General features: G+C 43.5%; 1 long non-coding RNA gene across 3 annotated transcripts in view; it reads left to right on the forward strand.

The window, feature by feature from the left end:
• LOC102549394 (uncharacterized) overlaps positions 1–15,249 on the forward strand; it is a 312,476-nt gene that overhangs the window by 145,967 nt on the left and 151,260 nt on the right. For all 3 annotated transcript variants that reach the window (NR_190618.1, NR_190619.1, NR_190620.1), the window contains one exon: positions 5,012–5,111. This is a non-coding gene — a long non-coding RNA (uncharacterized LOC102549394). The remainder of the gene's footprint in view (positions 1–5,011; positions 5,112–15,249) is intronic.

Genomic DNA, 15,249 nt, shown 5'->3' on the forward strand with positions numbered 1-15,249 from the left:
CTACCCAAAGACTATACATGGACTGACCCTGGGCTCCAACCACATAGGTAGCAATGAATAGCCTAGTAAGAGCACCAGTGGAAGGGGAAGCCCTTGGTCCTGCCAAGACTGAACCCCCAGTGAACGTGATTGTTGGGGGGAGGGAGGTAATGGGGGGAGGATGGGGAGGGGAACACCCCTATAGAACTGAAGGGGAAGGGGTTAGGGAGATGTTGGCCCGGAAACCGGGAAAGGGAATAACAATTGGGGATTTAGCTCAGTGGTAGAGCGCTTGCCTAGGAAGCACAAGGCCCTGGATTCGGTCCCCAGCTCCAAAAAAAAAGAACCAAAAAAAATGTAAATAAGAAATACCCAATTTAATAAAGATGGAGAAAAGAAAAGAACAAATGAGGTGCATATTCCTTGGGTCCATATGAACCTAGAAGCTTATGGATATATTTTACATATCAGTGTTAAGTCATGTGTCATTTTGTATCCTGATGTCCAGAGAAGAAACAAACCCTCCTATTACATAGCAGGCATTCAGCTCAGATGATGCTCAAACCATAGTTTTTCCATGAAGCTTTCGTGTCCTGCAAAATTCTGGTGCATATCTCTGAAGTGGTGACAATCACCTCGACTTGGTCCATTGGTTGTATGTTAGCTTCAAATGAACTGATTACTGCTAAGTGACATAAACCATGCATTTTGTTTATTTCTGTCCTACCACTGATGATTTCTAGAAAGTCTCACCTGTACTTGAAACCCAATCTAATTGCTTGATATGACTCATGATCAAAAAGGGTTTACTCAATGTGTGACACATTTTTCTACCGATTCTGACAATGTTCCTGGTTTCAAACTTTTGCCAACCCCTGCCTTTTTCTTCCTGGCTAGCCCCAGGAAAGTCACAAGTTTCTAGATAATATTCACCACCCCTTTGTTCTCGTATTCCCTTCCCCATCTTTCTATTACTTTCCCTTGTTTGGGGTTACTAATACGAACATCACTTAGGCCATTGGTGGGTCTATGAAGTATAAGAAAATTCTTTATTTTCTTCTGCTCATATTTATAAAACATGAATTACTTATACTTAATCTCTGCTTATATGGATGTGTGTTTTTTCTCATATATGAGCTAAGCAATTCTGCAGCAGGCACCAGCGGCTGTGCTGTGGTTCAGTTCAGTTCTGACACTTCCCAGGGTCATATCAGATCCCACAGGTTGAGGGAGAAGTAAAAGATAAGTCATCTCAAGAAAGAACGAACTGACTTATTGAAACCACGAAGAATGAAACCTCTGGAAGTGCCTTTGCCCTTTCCCTATATGCAACAAACCATGAAAGATTCTTTGAGAGCTGTTCTTCATGTGTAAAGGCTGGGAACCCTCAGTCACCTGAGACTGGTCTCTGTGGCATGGTGAGCTGAATAAATACACTCTGATGTGACTCTTAGCTTTCTCTAGCTCTCCTGGAAAAGTCCTTACAATGTCCCTCTCCAAAGCTTCACTTGACCTTTGCCAGTGTACAAAGCAGAGACACCTTACAGCCAGTCATTTCTTTAAGGTCTACTCTGTTTTGAGGAGCTCTGCTTACTTCTGTGCTTTGCTATTCAAGATGATCATTGTACTAATTCCTAGATTTTTCCAAATAGAAGCAAGGAGTACAGGAGACTACCTTCCTCTAGACATCAGCCTGAGCATCTTCTACTTATAATTCTAACTACAGATTGGGTTCTTAGGCTTTCCCCTTGGTTCCACTACTTTGTTCTAGTGTTTCTTAGGGTTCAGGAAAAGTTATCTCTGTCTAGTAGTTTGTTGCCAAGGATACAGGTAAGAATCTTTGGATATACTTTTGTTGGTAAAATGCTTGTGTACCTACTATGCACAAAACCCTTGATTCCACCCCTAGTACCAAATAAATTTAGCATAGTAGTGCATACCTCTGATTTAGCACTGGGGAAGAAGAGGTAAGAGGGATAGAAGATCATTCTCTGCTACACAGCAAGTTCCACTCTGGGCTACTGGAGACATAGTCTGACAAATATTAAAATAACAAAACAAAACAAAGCAAAAACTAAGAAACAAAAACAATAATAACAAAAAGCAAAGGTTAAAAGTGACCAGTCAAAGGGAAGAGATGCAAAGGCTAGACAGAGAGTGCAGCAGACTTCTGAGCTCTCCTCAGGTGAGCCTCCATCTAGGTATATACAACTATCCAGAAACTTGCTAAATCCAATCCTTCCGAGTATCTGTGGAGCTGGAGAATGAATGTGATAGACCATTTAACCTTCAGCCCTTCTGAGCTCTCTTCAGGGAGGGAGATGAAGCTCAATATCAGATCCCATAATCAAGCTTAGGCCTTTGCGGTGACCAGCCCCATCCTAAGCTCCATCTCATAAGCAAATGGTTGGTATTCATAAGACATGAATTTCACTCAGGAGTGTTCAATGGCTCTAGCTTTGGGCCAAGAAATGGATGGTTCCAGGAGACTGACTACACATTTTCTACTGTCTCAGTGGTTAGTGGCTGCCATTGCTGCTGAGGACCCTGGAGAACTCAAACCTTATTTTACAACTGAATGCAAATGACTTCCTGTGAAGTGGGGAGAGATAAGATATTCTAGTCATGCTCAGTTTAGCTTTAAAATTACTTGCATCTCACCTCTAGTAAAACCACTGATCTATAATCTGTCAATATATTGACAAGGTAGGAAGTAAGACTGTCCTGAGGTGGAGTGTGATCTCCAAGAGGGGGTTGCTAATTGTTCCCTGTTGTTTATTTGCCAGGAGATAATTGCTCTCTTTGGAGTCTGTGTTTACTGGAATTTTGCAATGTGCTTGTGACCTTGAGGGCCAGGCAGAGGGGATGAAACCCAAATCCCTACTCAGTGAGGAGGATTTCCCAGATGGCGAAAGCCATGCTATTTCAGGGCTGCAAGAGGAGGAGGAGAAGAATAGAGGTGAAGGAGGAAGAGGAGGAGGAGGAGGAGGAGGAGGAGGAGGAGGAGGAGGAGGAGGAGGAGGAGCAGGAGCAGGAGCAGGAGGAGGACATGACAAGACAGGCTGAACTTCTTATTCTGCTCTGGGGGATTTCCTGGAATTGATGGGGCTATACATGAAGTGTATGAGGAGATGTCTGTCTACATGGGAGAGTAGGGACCTTGTCCCTTGTCCAGGAGTTAGTATTATGGTCCTGATAGGTTAGGTGGTGAACTTTCCCATTGCACAGCTAGCAGCAAGCATGGATGTATACAAAGGGGGTATATATATATATATATATATATATATATATATATATATACAGAAGGATGGGGCTGTGATGGGGCAGATTTTCTTACAGAACTGGTGACTGGGTAATGAGGCAATTCATAACTGACACAGGGAAAGGCTGAACATATGAGGGATGGGTTTCCATCAAAGCAATTTGCCCAGATTTTTTCTTTATTTCCTTATACATTTTTAAAGCAGATGTATTGCTAGTAAAAGTGCTGGCTGGACAAAGCTCACCCCTGCTGTGCATGCTGCCTTTTCTGCTATCCATGAACCACTCTAGGCATTTTGTCTCTTGGACATGGACTGGCAGAGAAACTTAGGTAGTGTGGATTCTCAGTTTGCTTTTGCAGGAGGCTTTGCTGGCTTGCTGGCAGCCCTGCCTGGCTAGTTCCAGCCCTGCAGGGCCCAGGCTGCAGGCTTGCAGCACCAGATGGAGAGAGGAAAGGCAGACCCAGTGAGGGTACCCAGGAGGAGAAGCAAAGGCCTAGGAAGAGGGAGCATGTGCAGGGCTTTCTGGACAGGAGCCCAGCCTGGAACAACTCTCCTGATTTGGGGAAAATAAAATCACAAATGAGAATAGCAGGGGTCCAAAAACCAGCTGGAGACAAAGGAGTGTTAGCTCTAGTGGAGACTGCAAGACCAGAAAGGCTCTGATGATATGCTCAAAAGTCTGGCTTGCCATGGACAGCTGCCATCCGAGCTTTGGGCCTGGAATATTATCACAAACCCAGAAAACTGTGCTGTCTACCTTATCTGAGATGAAAGACTGATGAGAAAGGAAAGCCTGAGGTCTCTCCTGCCTCCCAATTTTGTAGTCTTTCCTGTCACCTGGCTAAGGTTACTTAGCCAGTACGGCCAAGGCCCAGCTCCTTATCCTCTAGGCAGCTGACAGGAACAGTAGAAGAAACGGAGGAAATGGGGAGACTGTGAGGAGAGGAAGGGTTGAGCTGCTGAGGAGGAAAGGAAACGGAGAGGAAGAAGGAGATGAAGAAAGTAGGTTTGGAGGAGGAGAATATATAGGTGGGGAGAGGGGGAGGATGAGACGGAGAGAAGAAGAGAGACAGGCTGTTAAGGATGAGAGAAAAGAAGAAAGAAGAGGGAAAGGAAAAGATGATGGAGAGGAAGAGGGTCCATAGTCTCCTGAGAAGAAGGACATAGGAGAAAAAAAATTGGAGAGTATTGCAGTAAGATTAAAAAGGAACGTTTTCTACCAGTTCCCACAAGTTGGATCTGCTCACTCCGGCTGCTAGTCAACCGCATGGTCCGCAAGCCGCCCTCTCCTGGTTGTCTCCCTTTTAGTCACCCTCACTGTGCAGCCCCCTAGATGGTAGTTACCATGCCTGGCATGCACACTCGCGCGCGCGCGCGCGCGCACACACACACACACACACACACACACACACACACACACACACACACACACACACACCTCGTTCTGTAGGCTTTTGTGTGTTCTCACTCCACATGGGCAACAGAACCAGACCTGCATGCTCCAACTGCCTCTCAGCCATTTCTTTCACACAATGTCCTCTTTAGCCTGGTAAATCAAAGTTCCAGAAACTTGTAATATAGCAATTAGATTTACATCTTAAATTCCCAGTCCACAGTACATCCACACAATAAATTCACTGCCAATTAATAAAGATTTAAACCGCCTACCTAGATGAGACAAAATTGACCCAGTCCACCTGGATCTGGATCATCTTGCTCTGTTGTCTCCAGCTTGATTTTTCTCACTCCTCTTCTTCCCTTCTTCCTAGACTTTCCCCTGCCTACCCTTCCTTCTCATCCAATGCCTTATCCTGGACCCACGTTGCTGCATAATGACACCATCCTACAGAGAAGAAAGAGGGGTAGGAGGTAAGAAACAGAAGGGAAGGGAAGGGCAGAGGGGAGAAGGACACAGGTAAAAATTTAGGGAGTGTCGGTCTTGAGGTTTAGAGACCATGTAAGTTTCAGAACACAGTGGCCCCTCATACACCTTCATCCTTGGGACCATGACTTCGGCAGCAGCTGAAACAGTCTTTGCAAAGGGCTCTGCAAATTTCAGCCCAGAGGATAAAAATAGAACAGTAGCTTCAAAGATCCCAGCCTGGGCCTGTTGGGCATATACTATTCTCTAGGTCCATTCTTGAACATCTCATTAGTGGATACACTCAGAGAGGACTGCTCATCCTTCAGACTGAAGGGTATGTCTGCAGTTAGGAGCACTTTCAGGTCTGCCACTCCACTGCTCAGCATAGGAAGAACCCTCAAACCTCAGCCTCTTACAAACCAGAAAAGCTTGACCTGCCGATTGGCTATTCCTTTGTACTGATTATCATCTGTCTGACCCAAGCCTTTCAGGACATTTCCAAACCTAGCTAAAGGTGGGTAGAGCTTGAACAAAGAGCTCTTCTCAATGAGGAAAGAATCAACCTATGTCTGAAGCATATTGTGTAATGTACTTACATACATATTCACACATATCTGTACATACACATGTATGTACACATGAAATAATTATACAGAATTTCAAATATTTGTATTTTTGCAGGTATGTTACTACATTATTGTGGTTCATGATATATAATACCATAAGATATTAATATTGGAATCCTAGTTTTATAGAGGTTACTTGTGTTCACACAAATCCTGAATGACACAAGTAAGATAATTAACATCTAGTTTTCTCATCTAATATAATATTTCATGTTCCCTACTGAAAGGTCCTCTCTTTTTTACCATAATGCAGCAGAAGCTACTTTATCTAGCTTGTTTCTTAGATCAGTCACTCTAATTAGAGATTACAAGTCCTCAATGTTTACATTGTAGAACCAGGATTTTAACCAAGATCCGTAGGACTCCCTGGCCATAATCTATTCATGACTCTGGGACAGGGAACCATGATGTGCATCAGGATAGAGGAGTCCCTGGGAAAACATATGCTTTGCCGTCAAGGAGACCTGACTTTGAACTTTAGATCTAGTGTCAGCTCTTAGAACTGGGACAAGGTCCTAGGAACCTCAGTTTCTCAGCTGTCACAATGACACCAACAGGAACCATCTTGTTTATGTTTGTAAAGGTGAAGGAAGGATTAAATGTGAGTCTTCAGCACAGCTTTAGACACCGTGGTCACTATGTAACATCTGTGGACAATCTGTAGATCTTTCTGTTTACATTTTGGCTGTTTTCTCTTTCCGTGCCAAGGTGGGTGTGATTTGCCAAGTTTCACTTAGACCTAATGGCCCATTTAGATCAAGATACTGTCTTTGTAAGAACACCCAGAAGAGGAATTCTGAGGACAAAACTAATACTCTAAGGGATGAGTGAGATTCCCTGAGGGCAAATAGTTTCTACAATTCACATTCTTGATTCTTCTGTCTCAACCGTACCCAGTTTTTGCTGTGTTATTGATGCAGCACAGAAGAACAGGGCACATAACCTCTTGCGCTGCTCCCTGCCTTCTCTCAGGAGACTGAGTCATGTCTTCCCCACCTGACCCCATCCTGCCAGTGTGAGCAGGGATTTTCTTTGGTGTTTCCTTCTCCAGTGGAACAAAAGTGAGGAGTTGCTGCTACTGTAGCTACTGATCTGGAAGAAATCCTCCTGGCATGCTGGAGTGGTTGGTCCTGATTGCAAATTGACTGGGTTTTGAATCAACTAGGAGACAGCCTCTGGCCTTTTCTGTTGAGAGTTTGCTTATCAGGAAAGGCCTGTCATAAGAACAGGGAGCCTGAAATAAAGGGGTCCCTCTGCTTTTGCTTTTTCCTATATGGGTATGCCTATATATCCACTAATGCTAAACTAGCTTCTTGGTCTTTCAGCATGGGCTCCACATAATAACTCTACAGATATCATCAGGCTTCTAGCATCAGCTTGAGTTCTCTTTTTATCTTTTGAGTGTACAAGTCACACGCCATACTAGGTAGCTCCTATGATTTAAGCCAGACAGTACTCCCTATGTAAGCTTAAATCTATATGTACATTGTATTAGCTCTATTCACCCTCTTCTCACCAAGGCCCAGATATCATGTGACTGTTTGTCATAGTGGTGCTATCAACAATCTTTCAGCAGAGACAGAGACCACAGAGGTGATACCTAGCATACAGAGCAACACTGCATCTCACTTTCTCTTTGCAGGTGTTGTGCAAGGCTGTGAGACTCTGAGAATAATTTCTGTCTCTTTTTGTTATTTTGTACTTCAAATTATCCTTTTGCCTTTCTGTCCTAAAAATAGGATAACACTCTCATTTTTTCCTTAACTTTTCTACTCTGATACAGCCCCTGCATTTCTAGGCCTTCTGTATTTCCCCCCCTCTGATGCATGGGCCATCTTGATAATCCTAACATTGGAGTGGGGAAACAGAAAAGGAAATGGTGATGATAAAGTACTTCTGGACCATGTTAGAATCAGTGATATTTTCCAAGAGTGATCAATTGCATGACATAACTCAAGAGCTTAAATTATAAAGAGGGATATAATTAACAGGAACTGTGCCCAGGTATATAAAGACAGATAGGTTCAAGGAATGGGAGCCTCTGTCTATTTCTCCATGTTCCACCAGAAAGGAAGATGTAAGCCCAAGACGCCATCTAAGTTCTTGAGAATAGATAGAAGCAAGCTGTTTCTGAATGCTGCCTGTGCTGAGATAAAAGAACTCCTACAGGGAACCAGCAAGTCAGCAACCATCTGGTCTACCTCCATAACCAGGCTGTTCACCAGGTCATTTCCTCCTCTGTACAAGAGTGCCACTGTGTTTTAGACAGAAAGTGTTTCCCACCAGCTCATACACTGGAAGTTCCCACCTGTGGTGCTATTTTGGGAAGTTTGGAGGTTTTGAAAACTTTAGGAGGTAGCAGATCACTAGGGAATTTCATTGGAGGTTGAACTGTGCTCAGAGTCCTGGTTGTCTCTCTGTCTCTCTTTGCCTCTCTGTCACTCTATTGCTCTCTCTCTCCCTCCACACTCCAGCTGGTCCATCACTATGTGTATAGCTTCTTCCACACGGTACTGCCACCATGATATACCTTACCAGTAACCAAAGAACACAACTAAGACCATTGAAACCCTAGGCCAAAATAAACCTTTCCTCCTATAAGTCATTTGTGTCAGGTACTTTGCCACAGGTATGAGGCAGAATTAGCAAGAGTGCCAATCACACTGGCCCCTCCTGTCTACTGAGAAACAATGGTAAAGCTATGACCAACATCTGGAGGTGGACTTGCTTTGAAAATTAGCAGCCTTTTACTCATTCACAGGGAGGTTTAGAATATTACCGCAGTCAATCTGGCTCTTTGAGAACAGTGGGAATTGATTTTCTGGAAATGGGTATGAGAGTTATCAATACAAGAGTAAGTTATAAGCCAGGTATGAAGCTAAATCATTAACTTGACTGTAGTGTGTAATATTTAAACAGAAGCTGGAAACATCATACCCAAAATATGCACTGGGGCAGAACTTGGGAGCTGAGAAGTTTAGCCTTTCTTCTAAAAGTGGCAACTAGTTTCAGCAGGAATGACAATCCAGTTAGCTCTGTAGAAAGACAGAGGTGGAAGGTACCTCTTCAAAAACCTTTGTTGGGTTTTGGGGGAGGACTGGATAGGAAGCTAAGGCAAGAAAGAAGGTATATATGCACAGGGAATGGTCTAAGCAGGGAAGCATTGAGAGGAGTCCTGAGCAGAGTTTCTGACTGAATTTGACTGAATATCCAGAAGCAGATAGGATGAGAATGAGAGTGGAGGCGTGTGTGTGTGTGCGTGTGTGTGTGTGTGCGTGCGTGTGTGTATGTGTGTGCGTGCGTGTGTGTGTGTGTGTGTGTGTGTGTGTGTGTAGACCCAGAGACACATCATAGATCAGAATCTGGTACATAACACACCACTTAACATGGCAAAAAGAAGGAAAAGGGCAGATCTGACAGAGCCAGGCATTCTAGAGTCCAGAGAGGAAAGCTGCTTGGAGAGCAGCTTTAGAGGCTTTTTTGTTTTTTTTTGCTTCTCTTCAAAGGCTTCTAATTACTCTTATTACAGGTAGGTGTTTGGGCCATTATTTCTGTCCATTAAGGTCCTGAGAATATCCTAGAAGCCTTTCCATTGCCAGAGGCCACTAAAATTCTTGTCAGCCCCAGTAGTCTCTAGGAATCTAGGAGACCAGTCTACGACTGATAAAGAATTGCTCTTGAGGATGGGTTCAATATTTGGATGTCCTGAGTCCCCCTTCTTTGGGAACACATATGGTCTCCAGTGCAGCTGTATTAATAGCTACACTCTTCTTGACTGGAGTAGCCTCTAGTGTAGAAGAGTTATTAGCACAGGTATCTCTTCCCTAAGAAACCTGACCACAGACTCAAGACTGTCACAGAAGGAAAGGGATGAATGGAGCTGGAATGGACAGAGTGCAAAGCTACACAACTTTTGGTTTCATTGCTAAAACTCCACCCTGGCTTCCAATAGCAATGGTGCCATCTTCATTCTGTACCTCTGGGTGCCTGAGTACTATTTTTACTGTTTGTTTATGTCTGTGTATGTGAATGTTTGTTTTTAAATATCAGACACATGCCTTATGGGAAGTGTATTGGTATTTCAGAAGTCACTGATGTTTTGCGCTATCAGCTGCCATGGACAGGGGTCAAGCTGAACAACCTGACATAAACATCACCAGGCTCGCAAACCTGTTTTCAAGTGAGACACCCAAAGGCAATATTCATAGCAAATTTATGAGCTCAAAGCATCTAAATGTGATCCACTTTTAAATCTCATCTTTTCCCTCTGAACCCTTCAATCTAATTAGGCTCACATCAGTATATTATTACAGAGAGTAATCATTCCTTTCTTCTAATAACATTCATGGATAATTTTATTTCTCATTTCCAGCCTCCTCCTCCTCCTCCTCCTGTGGTGTAATTAGTGTCTCTGGCACCTCGTGCCTCTCAGAATGAGCTGCAGCTGCTAATTGCTAATTGAAAAATTAGAAACTCAGTTAGAAAAAGGATCTAATTAAAATGAAATTAGATAAAATCCCTTCAAACCAGCACCCCCACACTTTTCTTTGTTTTTCTTTTTCCATTTTTGCTTTCTTTTTTCCGCCACTACTAGCACTTGCAAAATATGTGCAATTGCTGAAAGCCAATGACCTTTCCACAGCGGACAGCACAACGGCCTAGATGAAGCAGCTAGGAAAACTGCAGAGCAACTGAACTGAATGTAGAACTTGGGCTTTCTCCTGATGTATGTAGATTCCATCTTACCAATGTTTCTCAGGTGCTCTGGCAAGGACGGGGGTATGGTCAACCCTGTGTGATTCTTTTGAGTTTAGAAGGGTTGCTATCCTCTTTCAAGGTGGGAAACTAGGGATCTACTCACTGCTGGAAGCAAACCTGTCTTCACCTTATTGTATATTGCATCCTACAACAGATAACTATACAGCAAAGACTCAGTGCTAGAGGAGACATAAAAGGAAACCCAAGTCCCTTCTGTCTCCAAAGTATGGGCAAACTGTTGAGAAGCCCAGACAGAGAGGAGTAACAGATTAAGATAATACGGCCCCATGCAAAATAGCATTTCAGATATGGGTTTTTACTTCAAGACTGCAATGTTTTAAAGCCTTGATACATGCCAAGAGTCATGCAAGAACTGGACACACATATATGTGGGCAGGGTAACGAGCACCATGGACTCCTTCCATTAAGAGGCAAAACCACAGAGAACAAGAGAGAGCAGGAAAGTCAGAGAGGGTGGAAAAGGGGGCGGGGTTCCCACTGGATGGCATTTTAGCCAGAGAAGACATGTTCCAAAAAATACAGCACATATATCAATATGGTGACTTCTGGGAATTTAACTAACTGAAAATATTTGAGGCTTACGTTTGGAGATGTGTGGTTGGAGTTAAGGTGAGGAAGTTTGGAGAGCAACCCCATAGGAAGACCAGTAGTCTCAACTAACCTGGAACCCTGAGGTCTCTCAGACACTGAGCTACCAACCAGGCAGCATACACCAGCTGATACAAGGTTTGGACACATACCACACATATACATCAGAGGACTGCCTGGTCTGGCCTGTGTGACAGAAGACACACCTAGCCCTCAGGAGACTTGAGGCCCCAGGGAATGAGGAGGCCTGGTGGGGTGGGGTGGGGAGTGTGGACATGTTCTTGGACATGGGGTGGGGGAGGAGGAATGAGATGAGGAACTGTCTGTTGGAGGGCAGAACTGGAGGAGGATAACAACTGGACTGTAAAAAAACGATTAAAGATTATTTTTAAAAAAGTTTAAAAGTGTGAGAGGAGTGCTTAAAGTCTGAGAGAAATTTTAGTTCACATCTTGGGATGCATATGATCGTAGCTGGGGATTTGGTGTATTGGGAAAATATTCTAGATTAAAATTTAGTAGTGCAAAACAAAACAAAACAAAACAAAACAAAACACTGTCAAGCATGTGAGTAGTGGAGATGATGAGCTCTGATAGTGGCTAAAACCAGGGAGGCGATTACTTTGAAAATAAATATAGGCCTCCAGAGATGGCTCTAACCTACTGGTCTGGGAGCTAACACTCAGGGTAAGCCATTCTTTCCCTCAAGAACTCTCAGTCTACAACAATCAGGAAGATGAATGAAGGAAAACAGGGACTACTGTGGTAGGGTAGACCTTTGCTGTGTGTGTCCTGGAATGTAGTGCCAGAAGTCCATTCACTACTAGTTAACTGTATCTGCAAAGCTCCAGTAATTAATTTTCTGCTTTGGAAATGGTGGCCAAAACAACTCTGAAATCACTGGGATAAACGTTCTGTTCTCATAATTTACTCTGATCTGAAATGGTGAATCAGATCAGTGATTTAGAACAAGTTTCATCTTACAATACCCTTCTTTATCACCAACTCATGCTGTTCAGGCTTTAGCTCAGCTTCCAGTTTGTGCAGCGAGGCCTGACATTTTTGATTAACCTGTATCTTTTACAGTCTTTAAAATTCCCAGGTTTGTTTATGATCAAGCACATTGAAGACACATTGAGTGGATACGAATGAGTAGAAGTGCTCAGTAATGTTTCCATAGTGTATGTTTTTCATTTTTGGCATGAGTTCAAATCCCGAACTGTGTTCAGTAAATACTGGCTATTATTTTTATTTTTGTTATTGGAATAGGAATGGGGGCTTGTGAGAAGGTAAGGAGAGAATGGTGGAAGGGAATGACTGCCCTGTTTGTAACATGAATCAGAGCCTGACTGGATTCAGGCCTCTGTGCTCACCATGTAGCTCAGGCAGCAGCTGATCTTTGCTTGATTTGCTCAGTGTAGTCTTTTGTCAATGAAGTGACAGGACTCCCTTGCTAGCTCAGTAGAGACAGTCTCAAGTGTTCTAAGATAGGAAGTGATGCACTGGTGATCTCTTTGCTGTTTATAGGAGAAGGTAGATCAAGGGCTTCTACACCTGTTAGAAACAGACACCTCAGAGGCACACATGGGGCTCTCTCACTGTGCAGTCTACGCTTCGTGGTTCTCCTGCTCCACCTTTCGAAAGGTAGTTTGGGCTCATTCTGGAAAATTACTAGAAAGCATTTCCTACTCACATCTCTTCAACTTCTGGGAAGAAACCACTATCATGGTTTGAATATGCTTGGCCCAGAGAGTGGCACTATTTGGAGGTGAGGTCTTGTTGGAGTAGGTGTGTTACTGTGAGGGTGGGGTTAAGACCCTCACCCTAGCTACCTGGAAGTCAGATTTCCCTTAGCAGCCTTCAGATAAAGATTTAGAACTCTCAGCTCTGTCTGCACTGTGCCTGCCTAGATGCTGCCATACTCCCACTTTGATGATAATGGATTAAACCTCTGAATACGTAAGCCAGCCCCAATTAAATGTCCTTTATAAGACTTGCCTTGGTCATGGTTTCTGTTCACAGCAGTAAAACCCTAACTAAAACAACCACATGGAAAGTTGTATTAAATGCTGTTGAAAGAAAGTTGAAGGGGAGTTCACAGCAATGTGCTCTGAAGGCAGATTCCAAAACAGGAGCATAAGAAATACAACATGCTCAAACTTCAGTAGCAATCAGCACGAGCCTCGGAAAGCAGCCTCAGTAACTGGCCTCTTTGCTAGACCATTCTTCATGGTTTGTTCACCAGCTCTTTCTCTGTTTTCCCTTACATAGTGCGTCAGTACCTATCAGTACAGAAATACTTCAACCTGACACACAGGAAAGAAGAATCGTTATTATCTCCTCCTGGACTTTTTTCTCCACTTCCTGTCAAACACTCACCCTAGAAATCAGTCTGTGTCCCAAATCTATGCTGTGAAGTGGAAATGGAAAACTACATCTGTATTTAAAGCATGGTCCTATGGATAGGTCATGTATTCCGTGGTTCGTCACCTCCACTTGCACACACTTCAACTACAGGCAAGATGGCTAAGCTATTGCTATTAGCGTTGCTGCAGAGGGATTTTTAGAAAAAGGTGACTGAAGGATTCAAGGTGAAAGCTGCTGTCAGCTGGCAGAGCAGGCTGTTTGCAGTCAGAATTCACTAGGGGATAAAGAAGGACCAGGGCTCTAAGTGTGTGATGTAGCTAAGCTTCCATCTCAGAGAGGCAGCCGCTCTAATTATCTGTCATGTCACCTTGCTCTCCAGAGAGACAGATGTTTCCTTCTTTGAGTTTTTAAAAATCCATTTACAGTCATGGAAGGCCTTTCCCACCCCAACTTTCAGAGATTCTAGGAATCAAAGTACATGTGGTGAAATAGGGAGAGATTTCTTCAAGGACTTTTGAATATGTTAATATCCAAAAGGAGGCAACGCTGCAGCCATCCTGGTACTGTTTTTCAGTGGTGAATGCTGTGAGTGGTGTCTAGCTCTGGTGGGGAACAGTATCTCAGGCTAAACCTATATAGGGGGAAGGGTGTGTTGTTATGTCACACATAGGACTTGACCAGCATGGCCTGTGGGGCACCAGCATTATTATGATCACATGTGTCCATCATATGTAAATAAATTGAATCCAATTGCATGGTGGTACTGTTATTAGAGAAATCAGATTCAAAGAAACTGAAGCCATGCCACCAAGGGAGATTTGACCTGTAGGAGGCACTGAGATTTTCTGATGAGACGTAACAGACATCAGGGTTTGGAGCCCTCAGCTCTACAGGTTCAGCAACTCAATATTGTCAGCATCCTCAAGTTCACAGAAAGAGCCCATCACTAGTCACACCACAGTGCTTAATAGAAGTATGTCTGTATCTCTCTTTCCTAGCCTGGAATGACTGAGGACTTGAGAAACCCAGGAATTGGTCAGATTCAAAGTGACAGGGTCCAGGGCCTTGCTTGCTTCCTGATAGCACCGCTTACTGATGGTGAATGAGTGCTACCTAACTTGGTAACTGGCTGGAGTGGAGGGTGGTGTGGATGGATTGAGTTGGTGAGAAGCTTCAGGAGGGACAGGGAGTCAGACAGGGTTAGAGTATCCATACTCCTTGATGTCTATTGCTCAGTGCTGTGTATCCATCTGGTGAGGTGGTTTTTTTGTTTGTTTGTTTGGGTTTTTTAAAACACATTTTAATTGATAAGCCCTCAAAAAAAAGCCAGGAGAATGGAAAGGTTGTGCCTCTAAGTACTACAAATAAGGAAACAGATTTTGAGGAAAGTGAGACGCTCAAGGACAGTGGTCAATCAAGTGTCAAAGGAGTATTGAATATTAGAATTGGCTCACTAGACTCGAGTTACAAGGGTTGAACTTTTAATTTAGGATTATATTCATTTACTTACTAATTTTCAGAGTGTGTGTCTGTGAATGGACATGTGTAGAGGTCAGGGGGTAATTTGTAGTCAGTTCTCTTATTCCATCATGTAGGTCCTGGGCATGGAACTCAGTTGTCAACCTTGCCAGCAATGACCTTTACTCTCTGAGCCATCTTACTGGCTCCAAGGTACTAGAACATCCAAGGAGAAATCCACAGCTGGATTTTATGCTGACCAGTATTCTCACCACTCATAGAAGCCAACTTGTAATCGTAAGTGGACTCAGAATCAAGTGTCTCTAGG

This window comes from Rattus norvegicus, chromosome 13 (assembly GCF_021556685.1).
Source record: "Rattus norvegicus strain SHRSP/BbbUtx chromosome 13, alternate assembly SHRSP_T2T, whole genome shotgun sequence".
Taxonomy (NCBI): Eukaryota; Metazoa; Chordata; class Mammalia; order Rodentia; family Muridae; genus Rattus; species Rattus norvegicus.